This window comes from Stegodyphus dumicola, chromosome 7, assembly GCF_044657685.1.
Source record: "Stegodyphus dumicola isolate Sdum_Otavi_A_Nest chromosome 7, ASM4465768v1".
NCBI lineage: Eukaryota > Metazoa > Arthropoda > Arachnida > Araneae > Eresidae > Stegodyphus > Stegodyphus dumicola.
In genome coordinates this window covers 146,497,820-146,507,193 of record NC_140774.1, presented here as the reverse complement: position 1 = coordinate 146,507,193, position 9,374 = coordinate 146,497,820, and positions in this window count along the sequence as shown.

Below are 9,374 nucleotides of genomic sequence, written 5' to 3'. Positions count from 1 at the left end.
ACTGCCCGATTTATAATTATAATTACATGGCGATTACGACTATGATAAAAATTACAGCTGAAATGATAATTATACTGTATGTACACCTTGAGAGGGAAAAAAAGGGACAGTTCTATATCTCCCGTTCTATTGGACCGATTGTCCGAATTTAACTTGCGTTTTCCATGTTTTGAAAGCGCAAATTAGGATATGTGTTAGGTTTATATAGAGCATTATTCTAATATAGGTATTTTGACTCAAAATAGGACTTTTTCCAGATATAACATACCAGTATTTTTCCATATTTCGATTCTAAGATTCAAATTATGCCTAGATATTAAATTTTGAAACTTTTCGTGCGAAATTTCTGGAGAAATCTAAAAATTTATCTCGGCACATTTTTTTTTTTTTTTTTTTTTCAGTTTGCGACAAGAGTAATTCCCTTCGCGAACTTCTTAACTTATGGCAACATTCTCCATTTTCCTTTCATTACAATCGAACGGGGGAGGAGCGAAAGCATAAATTTACTCTTTATAAACATTCAAAGAAAAAAAAATAACTAAAATATTTATTATAAAATTTAAAATAAAATAAAATCTGAAAGCTTTCAGATTTTACATTACGCCCAAAGGGCGTTTTTTTAACGGTTTTTGTGTTACCTTTATTTATTAAATATCATGTTCTTCACTCTTGAACCATAAAATTCAGTTCAACAGCAATATCGCAAAATAATTTTAAAATCAGCAGTATCTTTAGAATATCCGATATACAGTCTCTCGCGTTGGAGATAAAAATGTTTTTTTTTACTTCCTTGTACGAAGTAAAAAGGAAGTATTGTAATCTCGAAAAGTTTCAGGCAGCATATTTCAACGAAAATATCCATTTTGACCGCTATCGAATGCAATTTAACGATGTTTTTGCATGATATCTGTACTTAAGGACAGAATAAAATACTCTTTTCCTTGAAAAAAATTATAAAACTGCTTTAAAATGAATTCTGAAGAGAATTTTTCGTGGCGTCTGTACAAACGTATGTACGTACGTACGTGCGTGCGTAGGTACGTATCTCGCATAACCCAAATATAGGACTGCTATAACATGTAGATGTGCACCTCGTATTTTGGTTGCAATCGGCCGCACCAAACGTATATAAATATATTTATATATATATCCACTCTGTTACCTGGCTCAGTGATCTCAGTTTCTTTTCTCTTATATGTTCGTAAATTGTACATTTTTTGCTTTAAAAATGATTGAATTACGTTGTTTTTATCTTCCGGTTAAGGATTTTATTTATGTCTTTAGTAAATCTGTGTGCAATATTTTTAGAATTATCAGCAATTTTAAAGTTGTTTAATTGCCGCTAAGCCTTTTTTAATGGCGGCCATTGATGTTTACATTTGAAACAGGAGACTAGCGGATTTGTTGCCAATCTAGAGAAACTTAGCTTCGGAACAACAAAGATAACGCATTCATTTATTATTGCCAATTAAATCATGCTTAATTCTTTCTGTAATTTTTTCGAGGAAATAAGTGTTTGAGATTTACTTCGTAATTTTTAATATAAATATTTTGAGTTTTTATGTATTTTTGCTTTCTCGCGAAGTGAGAACTGAATTAATTAAATGAGAAATACTCAATCGTCTATGAAAAACTGTTTCTTTTTTGCTTTCTTTGCTTAATTTCTTTTATACATCATTCTAGCTTTATTATAGTATTTGAATAGAACATGTGGCAACGATTCGATAATTCTATTCTTTAAATGATATAAATTTTGTGCATAATGAGTCATAATATGAGCGAAATATATAAGTTAACTGTTATATAATTATTGGATTATATAGCAGTTAACTTAGTTTCTGTTATATAATTATTATATAAGTTAACTGTTATATAATTATTAATACTGTTAAGTGAATCTAGCGCCAGTGTCGCTATGGTAAACAAATCCTAGAGTGAATTTTAAAGAATTCATTTATTCCATTGTGGTTTATGCGCTGTCGGCGAAGTAGATTTAATTCAATTCAATAAGTTTAAATGAAATGCAAGAAAAAAATGCGTATAATTTAATATTCCAATACAAGGAAGTCATGTGGTGTACACATCAGATTTTTTCGTACAGTGTTGCCATTGCTCGCTTTTGAAATTGTTGAGTTTGTTAATCAAAAATTCTTTAAAGTTTTAAAAAATAAGAAATAGATAATAAAACAAATTCCAAATTTGGGCTTCCAGCTTAGAAATATATCTACTTTAAGATGATGGTAAACATGTTATAGATTATAATCCAAAAGTTTATCGAAAAATTTATAAAAATTATATAAAAATACAAATTTAAAAAATAAATCATAAAAAGTGGGTGAATTTTGAAATCATAAAAAATTATTTAAGTTTCCCAACTCTGTCTGATAGTACAGGCGCGTTTCAAGAACTGTTGAATAGCAAAACGTAAACGTCTGCACAAGGACTCAATGAAATAGCTAAAATACATTTGATGAATGAATTAGTGTTATTTCACCAGTGTTATTTCAACATTGTTGGTTTTGCCTTCGTATAATGCAATTTCAACTTACCCTTGTTTCTTGCTTTCGCAACATGAGGTATTTTTTTTCAGCTCCTTATTTTCAGGAACTGTATTTTCTTTCTGGGCAGTAAATTCCTTTTGTAAATACTGAAGCAATTTGTCGATACCGAAATCAAATTTCGGCTTCCTGACTTGAATATCGATGTTAGTTGCCCGTCGTTCTGGCTGTTTAAGTTCTGGAACTTGGGCGTGATGAAAGTATTTAGCAATAGCATCACTATTGTTCGTCCTCATCTGAAGATCAGGCAATGATTCGTTGGTCGATGTGAGGAAGTTTGACAAATTGAAACCGAACAATGAACGTAATGACTCGTCTAAGTTACTCTTCTTGAAAACTGAATTGTTAAAATGTGAAGATTCAGCTTCGTATTTTTTCTTAGAGGTGAAAATGGGTGCGACAATGTCATCGAGAAGTATGAAAAACATAAGCATCGATATCTGAAAAAAAATTATTACGATGTATTTGAAAAATGTTGCACTAATAAATATCATAAATCCCACTCCTTAGCAAAATGTCGCAGATCGGTAGTTCTAGTTAGGGTTTCTCTACTACACAGTATTTTAAAATTAGGTAAAAAAGGAAATTTAGATTGTTGTAAATTTTGAATCATATTCTAATGAGTTGAATAAAACTCGACCGAATTCGATCGATATCATTGACCCCTTTTCTTCAGAATCAAGAACATCTGTAATATGCACAGAGCAAAAATCATTTACATAAGGAAAACGCGCCGAACAATGAGGAAACGAAATATAGAGTCACGCATACAAGAAATCACTAGTTAAAAGTAAAAAAAACCAATATATTGGAAATTTAAACTGGTTTGGAAAAATGGATTGGAATTAATGCCATTAACTAAAGTAGATAAAGTTTTGTAAATATGAAATATTTTAATATGACCCAATTTACCAATTGGTTCCGCGTAAATTGTTCAAAACGTTTCTTTAGGTGATGAATTCGATTCCACTGATCCAGTTTTCCTCTAAAAAACTTTAATTAATTCAATCTCAGATAATTTTAAGCCTATCCATGATGCGTTTATATTTATTGCACTAATACGTCTTATTAATAAAAACATGTTTATCACTGAATTTTGTTTTCTACGGTGCTCGAAATACAATTAAGAATTTTGTATACTATTATTAAACTGTCTGTAGTTCACACCGCTTCTGAAAGCTACTTATTTGGCTCATTTATTTTATTAGAATCTGAATCTGCAACCTTTGAAGGTATGATTAGAGGTGAAATGTTTCTGAAGCTACCTGTTGTGAAGTTATTAGGTATTTTGAAGCTGAAGGTCCAGAAAATATGTAGTATCCTCGCCAAGACTCGAACTTCCGACCTACTGACTGCTAGCCGAACGGGTTTTCCAGTCGCACTACGAAGGCAAGCATTAATGAGGGAGAAAAGCTTGACATTCTTTCCTACTGAAAGGATGACTGGGGAGGAGCGGACTCAATCGCCAATACCTGCTGGAGACGAAATATCATACGCCTCTTAGTGCCGAAGTCACTGAAGAGTCATTAGGTATTTTGAAACAGAAGGCGTGAAATACACGCTTTCACAAAAAATATATATACACCGAGAAGAAATCAAACCACAATCATGAAACTCGGCAAGAATGTAATCTGATAAGAGATATGCAAAGGATTTAAATTTCGACGTCAATGAGACAAAGGTAAGCGCGCTACGCGCATATGAGATACGCAACTGGGAGAGTTTGAAAGCATGATTACTCCTGCCGTAGGGCTATGCAAACGAATCTGTCGATTTGGATGGACGATATTGTGACTAGAGATGCCTCTGAGACGTAATCGGTGGCAGTACAAACAGTTGTCGGAGTTTGAGAAGGGACATATAATAGGCCTTAGAGAAGCAGGTTGGTCAAACAGGCGTATCGGATATGGCAGAGCGATATGGTAGTTGCTCGTTGTTGGCAATCGCAGACGGGATAGTCTATTGTCGCGGAGGGTCAGGGATTTCCAGGAAGACAAATGAGCGCGAGCATCGCGCAATCATAAGAGCGGCAACTTCCGCACTTACAACGTCGCTAACATCGATGCGACGCCATTTCCACATTTCAATCATCTGGTGGTACCAAGGGAAACCATTCGGAGATGACTGGTCGACACTGATATATGCTGCCGACGTCCGTTAAGACGCCTACCACTGATCCCACATCATAGGCAGTGTCGACTGGATTTTTGAGGCTCTCGTGCAAGATGGAATGTGACCGATTGGAGGCGTATGATCTTCAGCGATGAATTCCGATTCAGTCTCAATACTGCTGACCAACCCACACGCTTGTGGAGGCGGCCAAGCCAGCGGTCCCTTCCGGTATTTGTTGTCGAGCGGCACACGGCGATTACACAAGGTGTGGCATTGTGGGGAGCGATTTATTAGGACACACGATCACCTCTAGTCGTCCTTGAAGGCACCATGACGGCTCGCAGTTACGTGGACGATATTTTAACGCCGGTTGCACTGCCTATGCTATCAAGTTACCCAGGTGCCATTTATCAGCAAGACACGCTTGTCCACATACTGCGTGATTCTCCCAACAATGTCTTCAAGAACATAACGTACTTTTGTGGCCTGCCTTGTCACAGGCCTCTCGCTGACAGAGCACGTTTGGGGCATGCTTGGAAGGCAACTGTAGCCGTCCCGGAATATTGATGAATTAACTGCCCAGTTATAAAGATAATGGCATAATCTTCAAGGTCTGTAGGTTGTTATAGGTGATCTACTTGTCTCGATGCCACATTGTGTTCTCCCAGATGTGATTAGACTACTTTCCTATTTGTAACAGTTTTCATACCATAACATCTTAATATAATGATCTTTTATTCTGAATTTGTAATCATTTGTTTACCTCCTCATACACTACATTCATATTAAATTTCGTGTTAGTAGTTTGTTTTCTTTTGGGTGCATATATTTTTTTGTAACAGAGTGTATGTGCAATGCCTTCAGCAGAACTTGAATTCCTAACCTTCCGATTGCTTGTCGGATGTGTTTTGTAATTACACCACGAAGGCGCGCAGTTAGGAGGAAAAACACCTTACATTGCATATCAGTCCCTGTCAAATCATATAAATATATATGAGTTGACAGGGACTGCTGATATAAATCCTTGCTATCCCTGTTCATATCATTCCCTATCGCTAAGCATTATCTATACACATTCTTAATGGAAAAGGATCTCATAATGCCGTAATAAGAGTGGTAATAAAATTGGTGTCATATGTTATTGACATTATTTTTATGAAGCTGGCACGGACGATCATCAACTGTGTGGATTCCGTATAATAATTACAGGTTCGCTATGCGTATGACATTTCATAACAAAGAAACATTCCTTGTACCAGCCAGCTAGAGTTAAGATAGATATACATAATGCGATCCGTATCTTATCTTTAGTGACCATTCTGCAGTTATTAGATAGTAAAGATATCTTCGATGCTTACTAGTAATTGGTTTCTAATGCAGTGCTAATTTCGTTTCTTAATATCTCGAATATACAAATGTGTATTTTCTAACGGTCTCATATAGACCAAATGGAGGGAATTAGGGTGATTAGTGCTGTTCATGGGCTTCCACAAAAACTCTATATTAAAATTATAAGATATTTTGTTGTCTCCCCGGTTCCTGTCCGTAAAATTTGCCTTACACAACCACCTATCTCTAGTAGCACTTGAATACCTTTCACTCTGACCAATGAAAAAAATAATCACATAAACCAACATTACAGGCACTAACAGACCTGTAAGCACAAGAGCACATCAGGTAGCTGTTACTTCATCATTAACCCACCGATAACTGACTTTCAGAATTTGCCCTATTTTCTCAGTAGTTGTCGGAGTTGCTACTGAAATGAGGATTAAGCCACGACATTAAGTAGTGATAATTTACAAGATACATAAAATTAACTGACTTGAGATATTTAGAAGTATTTAATTATTTTATATATTGTAGCATTTTAAAATGTCTTCTTAACTATTAACCCTTTACACTGGAAATACTCCTCATAGTCACTGCAAAAGTTTGGCGTTGTACTTGAAATATGCTTCTCATGGACACCAACAATATACTATACAGACGATCACGCGATTATAATTTACAGTTAAATTTTAGTTGCATGTGAGATAATGTTTCGTTGATTTCAGTATTTAGTCATTTGTTTGGCCGAAAAAATAAAAAAATACTATTCACCATGAAGAAAAATGTGAAGAAGCGTTGTTTCAAGATAGCTGTAATGATAAATTTAGTGTGATGAATATCATGATTCTGATGATAGCGACATTGCAAAATAGTGATTCTAATAAAAGTGATGAAAACGTGTCAGAAAATTTAGGTAGTGTTCGTGAAAACAGATAGTGTTAGTGAAATATAAATAGTATTAGCGAAAACTGCTTTATCTGTTCAACCCAGGCAAGAAGACAAACCGTTTATTTTTGTAAATCTTGAGATCGGTAAACCAGTTCTACATCCTGCTAATTGCTTTAAATAGTATCATTACAAATAATTTATGATTAAAATTTTCATTTACAAAATGCTCACATTATGATAATAATAAAATAACCTTACAATATTTTATCTTTTAAATTTTACATATAAATTTTACCTTCAAATAAATCACATATTACATAGCCAGATACAGCAAAATGTCCGAGCTGCTGAAAGCTTTAGATGAGAAGACGTACGAGTGCAAAGGGTTAAGCATTCTAATGTTAACCACCAAATAATTAACTATTAAATTAAGTAGAACTAGATAATTAACTATAATTAAATTACAGTTAGAAAATATAACTACATAATTAACTGTTAAATACCCTTATGAATCATATGAAAACATACATAAACTTACCAACATTCGTAGAAAGAAGTTAGGACCTAATCAGGAAATTAACATCTTATTTACTCAGTAAACATGATTATATTTTAGGAAAGGAAAACATGAAATATTTCATCAGTTTTAAAACTCAAATTATGTTAGCTTTAAGTTATTTTTTGAGTTTACTTCTTCTCGCGCTTCAGTAACAATAATTTTGATTTTTCGCTCAATAAATAAACTACCGGGAAATAGATCCGATGCCAACTGCAGTGACTAAATTTCCTTTTATGTGCTTAACAACACTCAGGAATATACATTAACTACATTCAGATTCAGTTCTATTGTAATATAAATTTCTGAGAGCTATGAATATAACAAAGCCAGGTATTTTGTTATTATTTAAAGGTTTGAATATTCAGAAAAGTATTGATATTGTCCGTACCTCATTTTTTTTACTTCCTTATACGAAGTAAAGGAAGCATTATAATCACGAAAAAATCCCGGGTATCATATTTCAACGAAAATATCCATTTTGATTGCTATCGAATGCAATTTAACAATGTTTTTGCGTGACATCTGTACGTAAGGACAGAATAAAGGACTATTTCCCCCCAAACGAATTATAAAGCTGATTTAAAATGGACACAGAAGAAACCTTTTTCGTGGCGTCTGTATGTACGTGCGTATATACATGTATGTATCTCGCATAACTCAAAAACGAGTAACCTCAGAACGCTGAAATTTTGTATATAGGACTGCTATAGCTTGTAGTTGTGCACCTCTTGTTTTGGTGGCAATTGGCCGCACCAAAAGTATATAAATATATATATATATATATATGATGTACAAGCTTTAGTCGTAGCTTAAATTATCAGACGATAAGTTTAAAAAATAGGACCATTTATTCAGGAGAAATAGCAGTTACAAAATCAGATATCCGGAGTAAATAAAAAGAATTTCTAATAACTTTTTGTATGAAGTTTATTGCATCGTGACATTTAAGAAAAAGCCCCGACATTCTTTTGCGAGTCCTTTTATAGCCTCTGGAAAGGCGGAGCTTCCAAGAAATGACGTCAGCCTCGTCAGCCAATCCAGTTCGCTTTAAATATTTCCAGAACATACTATAACTGTACGTGTAGAAAAAGGCGGGAAAAACAACTTGACTACGGGGCTGTGGATTTAATTCCACGTACTTTCAAATAAGAGAACGTCGCCATTAAAAATGAAAAGAACATACCGTTAGAATTTTAAGTGTATTCTCGACAATGGAATTTTATTATTACATATACATATATGTAAGATAAAGAATATGCGAATGAAAATTATAATTTAAAGTAACGGTAAAACATTAATTCTCCCTCTCTGTTTTAAAAATCGCAATAACTTCTCCGTATTCCGTCATTTCTAGACCATTCTATGGCCTGCGCAGCTCTGATGACATAATAATTGGGAACCAAAACTTTTCTCTTCGTATGCTTCCATCTTGGATAATTACGCACTTCAGCTTCGCTCTTTGCCCTGCTATGATATAATTTCGCTGTCTTGCTTGCTATCGCAAAAAAGAAATGTAGATGTTCTGAGATTGGGCACAACTGGAATGCCAAGCGAACTGTGGCCACAAATGTCAATTGTAAATAAAAATGGAATTAAAACTGCCTCGACTGCAAGTTCTTTAGATGATATTATCAAGTCAACATATTAGCATACGACGCAATTAGAATTCTTCCATTTCAATACGGATCTGCATTAACAGCGTCCCTTAAAATTATATTGTTCTTATTTTCCGGTTCAGATTAACTTTTGCATTCAGATTAACTAAAGAGGTTTTTATGTCTTTAGTTAATCTGAATGCAAAAGTTATAAAAGTATAAACAATTTAAAAGTTGTTTAAGTGCGGCAAAGCCTAATTTTTCTACCGCAGCAGCCATATTTTTTTACATTTGAAACTTAGCAGAATAGTGAATTAAGTCCTGTTTCTT